The following is a 15,517-nucleotide window of genomic DNA, read 5'->3' on the forward strand; positions in this document are numbered from 1 at the left end:
TTCGAACACAAGCTTATTTCAAACAAACTAAATTTCAAACTAACCGAACACGAACACAAGCTTTGTTCGTTCGTGTATATATCTGTGTCTGTGTGTGTGCATGTATAAGTTAAGCAAGATATGAAAAGTTACTTATTGAAAACTAAACCTAATCAAACTTAAAACAAACAATCTTTCACAGACTAAACAAGCCATAAAGTATAAGTTAAGACAAAATTCAACCTTACACTAAAGAAAACTAAAGAAAAAAAGAGGGAGACCAATATCCATATAAGCCAACCCAGACCAAGTCCAAGCCAACTCAACCTTAGAACCACTCTAGGCATGTAGAGACTCTCCATTGATTGAACTAGCCTCCACATAGCTTGCCACCTCCTCCTATGGCCAAACATAGCCCCTAAATTGACTCCATGGATCAACTTCCTGAAACGGCTCAACAAGCTCCCTTGCTTAGCTACCTATGTTTTTCCCTAACAGGTTGATCATCTCCTGAGTTGCTTCCCACATCCTTGATCCTCCCTAGTTCCTCCCTGAACCCAGCGAAAAAGAGAGCTGAACTTGGACCAAAAGGAGGCACAACCCGACTCACTCCATCCATCTTCCCACTCCCTTGTTGCTGCTTAGAGCTCAAGGCTCCAAGGGGCAATGGAAATTGACTCCCCCACCATCAGATTGGCCTTCTCTAGAGGGCTAAGATGGTATTTCGACCTCCCCATGGTGACTGAAACTTTAAGGTTGGAGAAAATCAAAATTCAAGGAAAAAAGGAATAATTCAGTATTCTTCTTCCTAAGAGCTTCCTTGAGTCCTAAGGAACTTGCCATAATCATTTTCACCTCTCAACGTCCTTAGGTGAGCTCTATATATCAATTCTGGCATTGATTCTGACAGCGTTATTCCGCGAAGCAAATGGAGGCTTCTCAACCTGTTTCGTCTTAAAAAAAAGTTGTTCCTCAACCTTTTTTGGCTTAAAAAAAGTTGTTCACAAAGCTCTCCCGAAGCTTCAGGCCCCGTCAATTTGAGGATTCATTCCCACACTGGAGGTAATTCATTCTTCTTCCATCAAGTATTTTCGGTCATTAAAATTTAGAGGGACTTGTCATAGGATAAAGGATCACATTCTTAGGCAAGTACCCTGCGTCCCCTCTTTGCTGACCATTTCAATCGAATCCAATCAAACTCCGGCCACCGGATCGGCTAGGTTGCGACAAATCATGAGGGATGCCTCCCTCTTGCATTTGGAGGACGTAATCAAAGTCGTCCATTTCCTCTGATTGGAATGAATGGTCTGGCTTTGATTAAATCACACTAGATAATACTTAGAACCTGAGCCCCATGAGATGTACTGTGAAGCCAATCAGAGGTAGGCACATGTAAAGTCGGCTGATGTGGCAACCAAGAGTAAATAGACTTATTACCCTATTTAATGATTGAAACTTCAAAAAAAAAAAACATATAAAAAAAATATATATAAATTTGAGATCAATTTGACAAATAATCAAAACCATAAATCCCTAATTAAAAATTCATTTGAAAAAGTTATGACCCAAAATTTTTGTGGGAGGTTCCTTAGATTTAGAGAGATCTCACGGAATTTTGTTGGACTTTTTTGGGATCATTTTCGGTGTTTTCTTCAAATTTATCATAGAACCTTAACTAAAGAGAATAATTAATTGATTTTAATTACCTAAGCCAAAATCAAATTATTTAAACACAAAAATATGTTGATCTTAACCGTAATTAAACTTCTTAAAGCTTATATAGGATATTTAGGGATAATTTTATTAGATGGAGATAGTTTGGGGTTTAAGTTAATTAATTTAAGATTATCAATTGACCTATTTATTAATTAACCTTAAAACTAAACTTAACCGTTTTGGATAAACACTTTATTTTGTTATACTCCTCCCATTTAAGATTTTAAAGTCAGAAAGTAACAAAGATATATTTAAGACTTTATTAATATTTAAGTAAATATTAAAGGCTAAATATTAATTTCAATTAAAAAAATGTACTTTTAGATTACCTAAACTTAGTAATTAATCTAATTCAACAAATTTATAGAAATCATAACCATAGATATAGTAAACAGAGGATAAAATTATAATAATGTGAAAAAAATATTTTTATCAATTAAACTATTTTATGTATTTTGCAAACCTAAAAATTAAACAGTGTCAAATAAATCATAACTTAATAATTATAATATAAAAAATCTTGAAATTTTCACAAAAAGCTTAAGATAATTTTCTTAATCAACTAATCAATTTTTATATTTTTTTCTAGAATAATTTTAATTTTAGGTAATTAAAAGCCTATCCATTAAATAATTAACTAATCAATAAAAAAGGAGGAAATGTAATTTAGAATGATCCATAATCCACTAAAATTATCACTCTAATCTTAAACAAGATTCAAAGACAATCTAGTGAAATTTTAAGACTCGTTTGGGATGGTTTAACTTTAATTAACTTTAATAGCTCAAGTAAGTAACTTTAAGAGCTCAAGTAACTCTAAGTTGAAGAATCCTAGCACAATCCCCTAATCATTATAATCTTTTAAAATTAACCTTAAGTTTTTATTAGATGGAATTTTGGGAGATTGAACTTCCTACCCTTCACTTAGAACTTTATAACACTCCTTTAGAATCTTAAGTATATGACTTTAGATTTTAATCAATTTGAACCTAAGCCAAGTAAAATTGGAAAAAAAAAAAGTAAGAATCAATCAAACGCTTAAACAACAAAACTTAAGAGAAGAATGCATAATAAAGTTATTTATAGATATTCAGGGTGGTGCATTTCATTTTCAAAAATTGAAATGCTCCTTCTCGCTAGGATTAAGGAGTTGTGAATAGTGGGACCCCCGGCTAGGTGGGTCCCACCCTTCACGACACTCTTTAAAAAAATTGAAGTAACAACAAAATCTAACTAAAAATCTAAAATCGAATTAAATTGCATAATATGTAAGTCATTTGAATTTTAACACCCGATTGCAATAAATTAATTTTCAACGTGAGTTACAACCTTAACATAAAAGCCAGTGTCCAACTCACATACAACACTCATAAATATTCAGTGCAGTGAATTTCATTTTCATAAAATGAGGTGCCCCAACTTCCTAGGATTAGAGAGTTATGTAACAGCGAAATCTAACTAAAAGGTTATAGTTGAATATTATTGCACAATATCTAAGTAAATTGAATTTTAACCACTCAATAGTAATAAAAATTAACGTAAACCACAACCTCAACATAAAGGTTAGAGTGGCCATCTCACATACCACATTGTTAGACATCACTGTATTTCGCAAACCAAGATTTAGGTTAGGTTGATCATACTTGTGCGTGTCTTTCCTTTTTTATGGGCATCAATTTCCTGCTTGAATTGGATATAGATGATGTTATATCTTTTGTCGTTATAGATAGATATGTTGGCCAATTAACACTTAAATAGATTGCATGCTAGGAAGACCTTATCCTACTGACATTATCTACTCAGGGGGCCTCGTGTCGTAGCGTGGTGCTAGGTCCAAATAACATGTGTGATGAATATCCTTATATTATTTATTGTGGTAATATTTTTCTACAGATGTTGTAGTGAGCGTTGGTTTTCTTCCTCTCCTTGAGTCAAGAGTTCGGATTATTCTTTTTGATTAGATGGGACTGCTCTGGATGATTGGTGTGTCTGAGATGGGATTGTTCAAAGACTAAACGAGGATGAACCAAAACAAGACGACGGAGCAAAGATGATCCTCAATAGGCGATGGAGCGAGGACAAACCTCAACAAGGAGATGGAGTTGTAGGACGATCCTTAACTTACCAGAATATGAATCAAGAACACCTAGAAAGCAAAGCCACAAGCAGGACTTTAATAGGTCTAGGTCGAGCTGTGTGAGGGGTAGATGCTCGGCCGCCCCATCTTATTTTTCTTTTGTTGTTGTACGGTTGAATTCAATTAGTTCTTTTGTTTATTGATTTGTTTTTTTTTACCTTTTTTTTTGTATGCTATTAAGCACGTTAAAAATATCTATCTTTTCCTAAAATTTTTTTTTGTTTGATTGCTTAGTTAGGCTTGGATTACATTAGGCTCCGAGGATGAGAGATTTTCTATTCAACCTCCACTTTAACTTAAATTTTCAAAAACACAATTCATAACAAAAATTAAAATAGCAAAACTCAAAATTTAATAAAATATTTCCATTGCATATCAATTAGATATTACATCAGCATGCATTTATTAATAATCAACCTAATTAAAATCAATTAGAAACCTTAACGATTAAGGTTAACTAGCCACAATTGATAGCATCATATTGTATCTTTTTTTCGTCTCTTCAGGCCTTCACTCATTATACAAAACGTGGGAAATCCTGCCTGTGAGGATCACCGACTTTAAACAGTGAATATGTCTTTCGTATTGATTAGCCATAATGATTTTTACAACATCCATCATATAAATACTCGCATAACCATTTTCACATCTTACACATCACATTTGGTGTTTCATTTATAAAAAATATATAATTAAATAAATTTGCCTCGACCGATCATGTCTCAATTGATTGAATATGATCATTTTCAATTGGCTCGGTCGAGCAAACAACATCTTTGCATAAATAAAAAAATTTAATATCTTAACATGACAAAATATTGAACATACATTACCCGAGGTACATGATCTTCAAGATCGAGTAGCAAGTCCCAAAGCATCTATTCTAATAAAAGCAATCTATCACTCATGACATGCATGTGAATGGACTCATGGTTTTAAAGCGTAAGTGTTGACCGACAGCCTACTCAAGGAGGGTCGTAAGTTCAGGGGAGTCGGGTTGGGTTTCATTCTTCTCTAAGAATGCAACCCACAAGTTTCACCCCTTTTTCCCTAAAAAAAAAAACATTCAAAAAAAAAAATGTCTCACCAACTTGGTTAGGTTCGAGCTTCTACCTTACTGGTACAACTAACATTTGCATAGGTTCTGAGGTAGTTTAGTCGGCCTTGCCTTGTGACTGACTTCTCTTAAGCTTTTCGATGGCTTGTTCCATTGACTAGAATTCAAAACTTTCTAAAATTTACTCAACTCAAATAATAATTATCATTTCACTTTCAAAATTATAAAGACCAACTTTATAATATATTGGAGTAACCACTAATCCTCCCAATATCTATGTTCCACACTTTTCCTCCATCGACTTTCGGTAACAAGTGTTCTAAATTTGAGTCATTCCCTCTTAAAATTCTACATACTAATCTTGATATCTACATTATATTTCAAAAAAATGAATAATTATTGTTTTAATCGAGAGTTTTTTTAAAAGATACTATTTTCTAAGATGTAATTAACTAAGGAGGTTTGTCGAGCCCACTTAGAGGGATAAAGGTTTGTCATTGACTTTGTTGTAGTTCTTTGTTGTAGTATTAAATTTGTATAAGGGTTATGTTGTTTAAGATGAAGAAAATGATTTATGATTACACTTATTATTCTCAAAAAAAAAAAAAGTTAAAAAAATAAATTTGCTTTATTGATGAGATCCCAAACGATATTGTCAATAACCCAAACAACTTCTACACCCTCAACCTATAACAATCTCCAATTAGATCACATGGGCCAAAATAAAAATTAGATGTACTCCCTATTCTACTATCATTTCCACAACTAGGTGAACTAAGAATCAACCTCACTTGCTCAAGTACAAAAATTCCTTATTACCATCCTTTTGTCCAATATCCATCTCCATGTGAATCATATCATATCCTCAACTGCCAACTTCCTCAACATACACATCCACCACACCAGCCACCACATGACACCCCCTCATCTTCATATCTTCTGATTGATCAAATAGAACTTAAAGCCCTATGTCTAGGCCTTCTCCTTACCAACCATCTGAAGCATAGCCCTTGCCTTCACATTCTCAGGATACGACAAATACACATGGACGTGCTCAGACACAACATTACAAGAAACCCACATCATCAACTGTCGTAATCCACTCAATCTATTCCATCATTATTGCAATCTCAATCTCGCACATCAAAACCCCACAGAGTGAAGTGGCTATCATTGATTCTATATATAGAGAAATGGATGGTAGTGGGTCATGTGAGTTATGCTTCATGAAACATTGGAGTTATGATATTGTATCTAGCCCAAGTCTAGTGCCAAAGCCTATGAGGATTGTAAAGGGAAATAATGGACGCAGGGTTTGGAATCTGATTGAGTTTGTTAAACAATAAAAAAAAAATATTTTTAAAATATTTAAATACCTAAAACTTTTGTTAGAAATTTTCAAACAAAATAATTATTCACTTTTGAAATAAAAAAAAAAACATATTTTCGTATCATATTTAATATATATTAGAAATGAAAACAACAAAGAATAAAATTATTCCCAAAATAGGCCATGAAATATAAGCTACTGATACTAGATGAATAAAAGTGTAATAATCTCATTTTGAACTTCTATTGAGATTCCTTTCATCAAATTATATAAATCACATATAATAAATGAAGGCGTAATAGTGTTGAATGCGTAGCACTTTAGATAGAAATAAAATGAAAAATTCCAAGAAGTTGGCTTCGAGCGCTCACCTTGCCCAAAGAAATTAAAAACATAATATTCAATAGAATGCTGACATCAGGCTTTGATAGGACAGACAATCAATTTTACTAATATGTTGATCCACGAGCTTCGTGGATCTTTGAATCCTCACCGCATCAACTTATTTGGCAATTTATTGGCTTTGATAGGAAGGACAACCAAATTTACTATTATATTGAACATGTTGATCCTCACTTAATTCCTCATCGCTTAAACATATTTGCCAATTTACATTACCCTTGAACTAGAATATTGCCTACAGTATAGCAATTGCATGACCGTAGCATGAAGCTGCCATTAATGCAGGCTACGAGAGAATAATATACACAAATTTACAATATATTCTAGAATCGGGATGCAATAGCTCTGAGAAACCAAGGAATTGGAATTGATGTACAATAATTATGGGTTTAGTTAGAATTTCAAATGCATATCTCCTATGAGATTTCAAAAATATTGTAATAAGCATAGAAAATTTGAAAAAACTAAAACTTTTAATCTTATAAAAATTATTCACGGCTTTAGATAAAGTTGAAAACATGATGGAAAACACTTCAGACAAAAATTCCAATGATCTTCAAAAAATTAATGATTACAAATTCGGGGTCAATATATCCAAAGAAGATTTTAATTTTTTATGACTATCATTTAGGTCATCGATCAAAGAAACAGAAAAGTTTAAAATCCCACACTTGATGGAAACAATATTGTATCAAATATGACTACAACCAATGAAACACTGACACAAACAGCATCCCACCATGCATAGAATCCCCAAGGGATATTCTTGAGTCAATCCAAAGTTCTAAACCAATAGTCAACCCAGTTTGATCATATAGCTTATTAGTAACTTAATTATCCAAATTTCACTAATACCAATCTAATTGTGTTCTATTTGTGTTTCAAATAAAACTAATGAGCCTTAAATTTGATACAGGTGTGTCCCAAATGAACAGACCAGGATGGAAACAACCTTGGCCAGTCAAATTTTCCAACCCGAAAAGAACTGGCTAGCCCTTTGGGCGATTTGATACAGGCGTGTCCCAAATGAACAGACCAGGATGGAACCAACCTTGGCCAGTCAAAGTTTCCAACCCGAAGAGAACTGGCTAGCCCTTTGGGCCCCAATGCTAAGTTTAGGAATTAGGGTTAGTTTGCTTTTTTAATAATAATAGTTGTTTAGACATGATATGGGACATTTAGTTTTGAATTTATGCCACTTGGAGATTTGTTCTCTATTTTCCCTCCTATTGGAGTATTGTAGCTATCTCTTTCAAGTCGTATGGCTGTATCTTCAATGACAACATGTGATGGATTCGTCTCAACAATTGTGTATCTTCTTCCTAATCTTTCGGGCCTCTTAAAACCTCTAAATCCCCTTTTCTTCAATTTCTCATCATTCTTAACCTTTGTACACACATCCCAGTTCCTATCTAGTGTAAACTCATATAGGTGGCATTTAATATCAAAGCCAAACAAGCCCCAAGGCCTTGGAAATTCATTATTCTCAATTCCAAACACAAATTCAAATAACAGAATCTATCTACCTATAGAGATTACCACTCTCCACTCAAAATCGAACATCCTCTCACCGTTGGTCAACCAAGAAAACCATATTCCCATTCCTGGCCGAAATCCTAATTAAGAAGAAACTACCATGCTGCTAAGGAGAAATCTTTAAAGAGGTATTCAAGTGCTTATCATGCATGATATATTGCGAGAAATACTACAATTACAATATAAACTCATTGATATTGAAAGAAGAAAACATGAGGAAATCACCAATATTTATAATGAATAACCAACCGAATGGAAAAATAAAAAGAAAATACATTTTACCAAGAATCCTCAAGGGATGAAGAACCAATACCACCTAAATTTTGCATTGAGTATAGAAAAAGAGAAAATAACTTTGGGGTGAAAATTATGTTACTGGATTTTGACGTCTGTAAGGATGCGAATGAGTTTATTGAATGCCTCGATATCATGAAATGTATCTTTGAATAAAAAGACATTCCACAATATAGAAAGTCAAATTGGTGATTATCTAATTCAAGAAGAGAATACTTCTCTGCGGTGAAAATTTGAAACACGTGTCAATTTGAAGGAAAAATCAAGATTACGATGTGATATAAAATGAAGAAGATGAAATGCAAGTACTTTCTAGCATACAATTGACAAAATTTCTTTTTGAGTCTACACAATCTACAATAAATTGGCTTGTCAATGAAGGAGTGCACTAAATTTGAACAACTCATGTAAGGATATGAGTTGTTAAAACTAAAGGAGAACATAGTAGCATAATTCCTTGAAGGTTTGAGTTACTCCAATGTGTGCAATTACATCTGTTTTGATCTTCTTGATTTACAAATCTTAGCACTAAACTTGAAGAAACGGCAAAACACACCCCACCATTCAAACAGAGTTTAGCAATGGGGTCGAGCAACAAGGGACGCACTGTCGAGAGGATTAAGATTTACCCGACATAAGAAGAAATTAGCCAAGGTGGAGAAAAGAATGATTGAACCAGCACACCTTGGGTCTCTCCAGCAATAAAATACTTCAAATGTCATTGTTATGAACCAATTGCCTCAAATTGTCGAATATAATGGTAATTTTTTCACAGAGCAGATTTTTTCACATAGCAGAAAGAAACTGGAAAGATAAATAATGAAAAATCAGGAAAAAATGTGGATGACAAGTATTAGCTCCTCGCCAATGATGAAAAGATGTTGATAATTCGATAAGCTCTCCAAATCAAAAGCCCAAAAGAGAGTAGCAATGACTTTGGCACAACATGTTCCATAATTATTGCATCGTGATAAGGAAGTGTGCAGCCTCATTAATGATGGGGGTGGTTTTAAAAATATTTTGCCTACCCAAGTGTACATGTTGAACCTTATGACATAGAAATATTCACAAGTGTACTTTCAAGATTAGTTAAAGAAAGAAAATGATATTAATATTAATAAGAGGTCTTTGGTAGAATTTGCTATTCGAGAAAATCTTCATGAATTGGTTGTGTGACATGATGGCTATGGATGTTTGTCATATTCTGTTAGGCCGACTTTCACAGTATGATAAAAACATACTTTATGATAACCACAAAAACATATATGTTCCAAGGGAAAAAAAAACATATTATACTTCTACCTTGGAGGAAGCTCGACTTGAAGAGTGATCAAGCAGAGATCAAGGCCAGAATATCCCATACGTAACTTCTTATAATCCATGTGAGAGGCATCGGTAGAACTAGCACTGATGATACTAAAATAAAGTCGAATTTGGGAGCCAATACTTTAGTTTGTGTAACCTATGTTGAAAGAGGAATAAGTATGTGTTGATTAACAATCTATCACTCGAGTAATCTCCACATAGAGATCCAATATGCCATAAATCTACTTCCAAAATCAATGAAACCTAATTGACTAGCCTACCAGATGCATGCGACCGAGTATACAAAGCTATAGAAGTAGATTGATAATCTGATGACCAGAATATTGATTGTTAAGAGTACAATCCCATGTTTTGTGCTATCTTTGATTGTGCCAAAAATGATAGAACATGGTGTATGTGCATTAATAGTAGAGTTGTGAACAAGATCACCATCAAATATTGGTTACCATTCCACAAAATGATAATTGACTAAAGATATTGCATGGAGCAACCATACTCTCCAAAATTGATCAACATAGTGCACAAACATGATTTTTGACTTGTCCAATACCTGAATACTTTTATGCGACTGATGAATCAAAGTTTTCAAATTGTGGGTGATGAATCAGGATTTTCGAGCATTCGTAAAAAAAAAACATAGCAGTTGTTTACTTTGATGACATTTCGGTGGACAACCACTATATAGAGGACCATTCACAGTTGTATTTTGCCATCTTTGAGCCGATGTTATTTATTTATCAATAATATGTAGTCGAAGGTAGCCGATTTTATGGTGTTAACAGTATCAATGTCTCTAAAGAGGACTTTTAGAAGATTTGGCTAATTGTCAAAAGAGACCAAAAAATCAGTATTACAGATCCGATGTTTATTTACTCCTTTAGAACAAATTGTATGTTCTTAAGTGTTCACTCGTGAGACTGTTATAGGAGTGTCACAGTGGTAGGATGGCAAAATATTTTGGTAGGGATAAAAATCTTTCCTTGGTGAAAACTAAGGAGATTGAAAAGTTAGGTTTTAAACTTTAGTATTCAGGTAAGAGTTGCACTTGAAATGGTATAGGTGTGAAATGGTATAGGTGTAATTATAGATAAAAGTTTAAAAGATAATGTTGTTAAAATTAATAGAATTGGAGGTAAAATTATAATCCTCAAGATTATTGAATTATAGTTCTTAAGATTATTATTGATACTAAGATTTTTAAAAGCAGAAGTGTTTATAAAGGGTTTAGATAAAGATTCTAAAGAAAAATTCTATAAAGACCTAAACGACTTAATACAAATGATACCTCTTGAAAAAAGAATTTTTATTGGCGGAAATTTAAATGAACATGTCGGTAGAGTGAAAGAAAATTTTAGAAATATTCATGATGGTGGGTACGATTTTAGAGTGATTAATGAAAAAGGTACGTATGATTTTGTTATTATTAATACTTTATTCAAGAAGAGAGATGAGCATATTATTACTTATAAAAAAGGATCTAAAAAAACATAAATTGATTATTTCTTATGAGAAGAAAAGATCGCCAAGAATGTAAAGATTGTAAGGTCATTCCTGTCGAGTATTTAAATACTCTACATCGATTATTAGTTCTAGATTTTAAAATGAAGTATTGTAAAATAAAGAATACTGTGAATCATTGTCGTAGAATTAGATGGAAGCACCTAAACTACAAATAAAATTATTTTTATGAGTAAACTTCAAGATTTTATGATTTGAGATATTCATGAAGAAGCAAATTTTATGTGGGATAAAGTAACAAAAATTATTAAACAAGTTGCAAAAGATGTTGCAAAAAATGTACTTGGAGAATCAAAAGAAAAAGTTTTATAAAAAAATAGTTAGTGATGGAATAATAATGTGCAAGAAAGGTTAAAATATAAGAAACTATGTTATAAAAATTGGTATAAATGTAGAAGCTTAGAGAACCGAGAAAAATATAAAATTACTCGTAGGGAGTCTAAGAGAGCAATCAGTGACACTCAAAATTCTTCTTTTAGTGACATTTATAATAGATTAGATACTAAAGAGTGTGAAAAATATATGTATAAACTAGCCAAACAAAGAGAAAAGAAAAGTATGAATTTAACTCAAGTAAAGTGTATTAAAAATGAAAATCAAAAAGCGTTTTTCTTAGAAAAAGAAATTCAACATAGGTGGGTGAGTTATTTTAAAAAACTATTTAATGAAATTTCTGAAATGACGTTTGACATTAGTGATCTTAATATTGTTAATAATAAAATAATATTTCATTTTTACTATCACATTAGTAAAAAAGAAGTTGAGGCTTTAAAGAAAAGCAAGAGTCAAAAATCGAGTCAAAAATCGGTAGGGCCTGATGATATCCGAATTGAAGTGTGGAAATAGATAAGAGATTTGGGAGTTTCTTGGCTTACTAAACTCTTTAATGTTATTTTAAAAACTAAAAAGATGTCTGAGGAGTGGAGGAACAGTATTTTGGTCCCCATTTTAACAATAAGTGGATGCACAAGAGTGTGCAAATTATAAAGGAATTAAATTGATGTCTCATACTTTAAAATCATGGGAGAGGGTAATTGAACATAGGTTAATATGTATTACAATGATTTCTCATAATCAATTTGGATTTGTGTCGAGCATGTCTACTATGGAAGCTATACATTTATTAAGAGGTTTGATGGAGAAGTTCAGAGAGAATAAGAAGGATCGACATATGATCTTTACTGATTTAAAAAAAGCTTACGATAAAGTTCCAAGAGATATCCTTCAGAGAGTTTTAGAAAAGAAAATTATTGATATGACTTATATTCAAGTCATTAAAGATATGTATAATAGAGTTGTTACTTGTGTTCAAACTAAAGGATGACAAAAAATTTTCCTATTTCAGTTAGTTTACATTAGAGATCGGTTTTAAGCCCATGTCTTTTTGTTTTAGTTATGAATGCTCATGCTAGACATTTACAGGAGGATGTACCTTGGTGTATGCTCATGATTGATGACAACCTTCTCGTGGATAGAACTAGAGAAAAAGCAGGAAAAACTTGAATTATGGAGATTTACATTGGAGTCTAAAGGCCATCGTTTGAGTAGAACTAAAACTGAATATATGGAATGTAATTTTAGTAGTAGTAGTAGCTCTTTTGATAGTGTAGTATCTATGGGTGATTAAATTATTAAAAGTGTGAATGCTTTAGATATCTCGAGCCTATTGTTCAAAGGGATGGTGATATAGATGAAGATGTTATTAGTAGAATTCAAGTTGGTTGGTTGAAGTGGAGGAATGTTTCGGGCATATTGTGTAATAGAAAAGTACCGCTTAGACTAAAAGAAAAATTTTATAAGATGGTGTTAAGACCTGCAATGATCTATGGAGCTGAATCTTGGTCTTTAAAAGAAAAGCATAAAACTAAGTTAAGTGTTGTCGAGATGAGAATGTTTAGGTGGATGAGTGGTCGTACACTTAAAAGACAAAATGCGAAATGAATATATCTGTGATAGGGTTGGTGTAGCTCCAGTGGCTGACAAAATTTGAGAGAGTCGTCTTAGATAATTTGGTCACATTAAACGCCGACCATTTGATTATCTGATTAGGAGAGTGGATGTTTTAGATTCGACTTATATTAGGAAAGGCATGGGCATGCTGTATAAAAAATGATCTTAATTTATTATAATTAAATGAAAATTTTCTTACCGACAAATGAAAATTTTCTTTCCGACTGACAAATACTCTTTCCATTATCACATATCTCTAACCTTAATTCCTCTTGCTGATTTTCAAAATCAACAACCTTAAACCAATTATTTTTACCCTATTTCACCTTCCCAACCCTAAAACCTAGCCATTTCACTGAAGATATACATGCCCAAGCCTACTCAGCAGAAGATACAATGAGAGATCCGCCAACTTCAGCAGAGACTTGCGATGAAGCACGAGACAAAGCACCAATTCCCACCAGCTTACTACAGACAGAAGGTGCAGACTCTAGCTTTAGAAGTGGAGAGATCACAACACCGAGCAACCATCACATCTTAAAAACAAAGTTCAACCTCAGAATCTAATAGTCAGATTACACCCAAGAGAACACCCAATTCAACCCCATCAGAGGACAAGCTGATTCAGACTGGTGAACAAGTGAAACCAATTCGCATCCCTAAATACGTCACAGTCATGGAGTGTGACAAGTGCCACGGATTTAAACATGTTGAATCACAATGCACCGCTAGAGGAGTGATATGTTTCATTGAGCAGGGTGTTATTGAAAAATTGGGCAATGACACAGTTGATGAGGAAAAACAGGCAGACTTCATAAAGGATTCTCGATTTTCAGCCAACGAGGAAGAGAAGCCAACAATTCCAGTTGAATCCAAGATAGGGATTCCATCGAAGTAATGGTAGCTACTCTCTAGGGCAGTGACCTTAATGTAATGTGCATTCATGCAAAGTGTGAAGTGGTGGTGCCTCGAGCTACCATTTTGCTTCGTTGAGAGGAATATCTACAGAACAAACCTTGGATGTTCAAAAGGGTCGTGAGTTTGAGGATCCAACATTAGATACAAGACCACAACAAATGAGAAATGCAGATTTTTCAGATGTATAGACTCTTTCCTGAGGCATCCCTATAGAAGGAGGTCCAACATGTCAGAAGTGGGTTTATTTTGTGTCATATCGATAATATTGTGTGGAATTATTCGGAGGTTATTTTCAGTTTAGCATGGGACATATTGTCAAATGTCTATCCAAGAGTGATGAACCCAGCCTTGGAATGGGCCTGATGAGCTTGATGAGGGCAAAAATACTACAATGGGACTAGGTCGTATCAGTGAAGAAGGGGTCACTCCAGAGTGGGTGCTAGCTAGAGTGGTGCAATTTATCACAAATTTCAACCCCGAGCTGATCTTTCCCCATATACTAGTTTATCTGCTACACTCAGCTGAGTATGGGTGGAAAAAACATATTACAATTGGGATGGCACGATACCTGATTCAGGGGAATACTCATTTTTATACAGCTTCAACTCAATTTGTACTAAAGGTAGGATGACATCTCTTCTATCAGAATGTGTTTTGAAACGACAATGTCTACTTGATCGACGTGTCAGAGGACTTGACGTTGTGTTACAAGAAGCCAGAAGCTTCGATGAATGAAATCAAAGCTCCCCCAACCACGGGAGATTGAAGCGAGGTTGGGCTGAAACAGCCCCCAGCCAGCTCAACAGGTAAAAGCTCGGTCCAGTAGGAGTCTAGACTGGCTCCCTCCTCTCTCTTCCATTGGGCAGGAATTACTTCCCCCTCCCGATTTTTGTTTCCCGCCAATCCTGCTTCTATTTATATGTTATTTGTAGTTTTAACGTCCAACTTATTTTATTTTCTAATTTCAATTTGTGAAAACAACCGCCACCATGTTGTTTTCCCATCGAGAGTTGTATCTGACGGTTAAGGTGGTGCTCTGGCTGTACCCCTCTAACAAAGTGGTGATTATCTACTAATCCATCCCCCACTTCTCTTCCCCTACTAACCACCAACTCCCTGCACCCATTCGTGTCGTGCAATGATCGTATATATGCTCCGCTCTGCTAGGGTTTCACCTCATGGCGACCCCTAGCGTCTGCTACACGAGATCTCTCGCGACGTCTAATTCCCTGCTTCGTCTTCGTCGTCGACGTTGAAGTGCTCGCGTCATCGTGTTTCTAGGGGCAGAGATGTGTCGCGGTGCTTCGCGTTCGTCGCGTCGTCTCGCAAGGCTGTGTGCATCGTCTTATATATA

The 15,517-nt window shown here is 34.2% G+C and overlaps 1 protein-coding gene across 1 annotated transcript in view; it reads right to left on the bottom strand.

Annotated features, from left to right (window-relative positions):
• Window positions 1-15,517, bottom strand: part of LOC110029041 (ATP-dependent Clp protease proteolytic subunit-related protein 2, chloroplastic-like) — a gene marked incomplete in the record, with an annotated part of 39,696 nt that overhangs the window by 4,668 nt on the left and 19,511 nt on the right.

Source organism: Phalaenopsis equestris, unplaced genomic scaffold, assembly GCF_001263595.1.
Source record: "Phalaenopsis equestris unplaced genomic scaffold, ASM126359v1 Scaffold000543, whole genome shotgun sequence".
NCBI classification, from domain to species: Eukaryota; Viridiplantae; Streptophyta; class Magnoliopsida; order Asparagales; family Orchidaceae; genus Phalaenopsis; species Phalaenopsis equestris.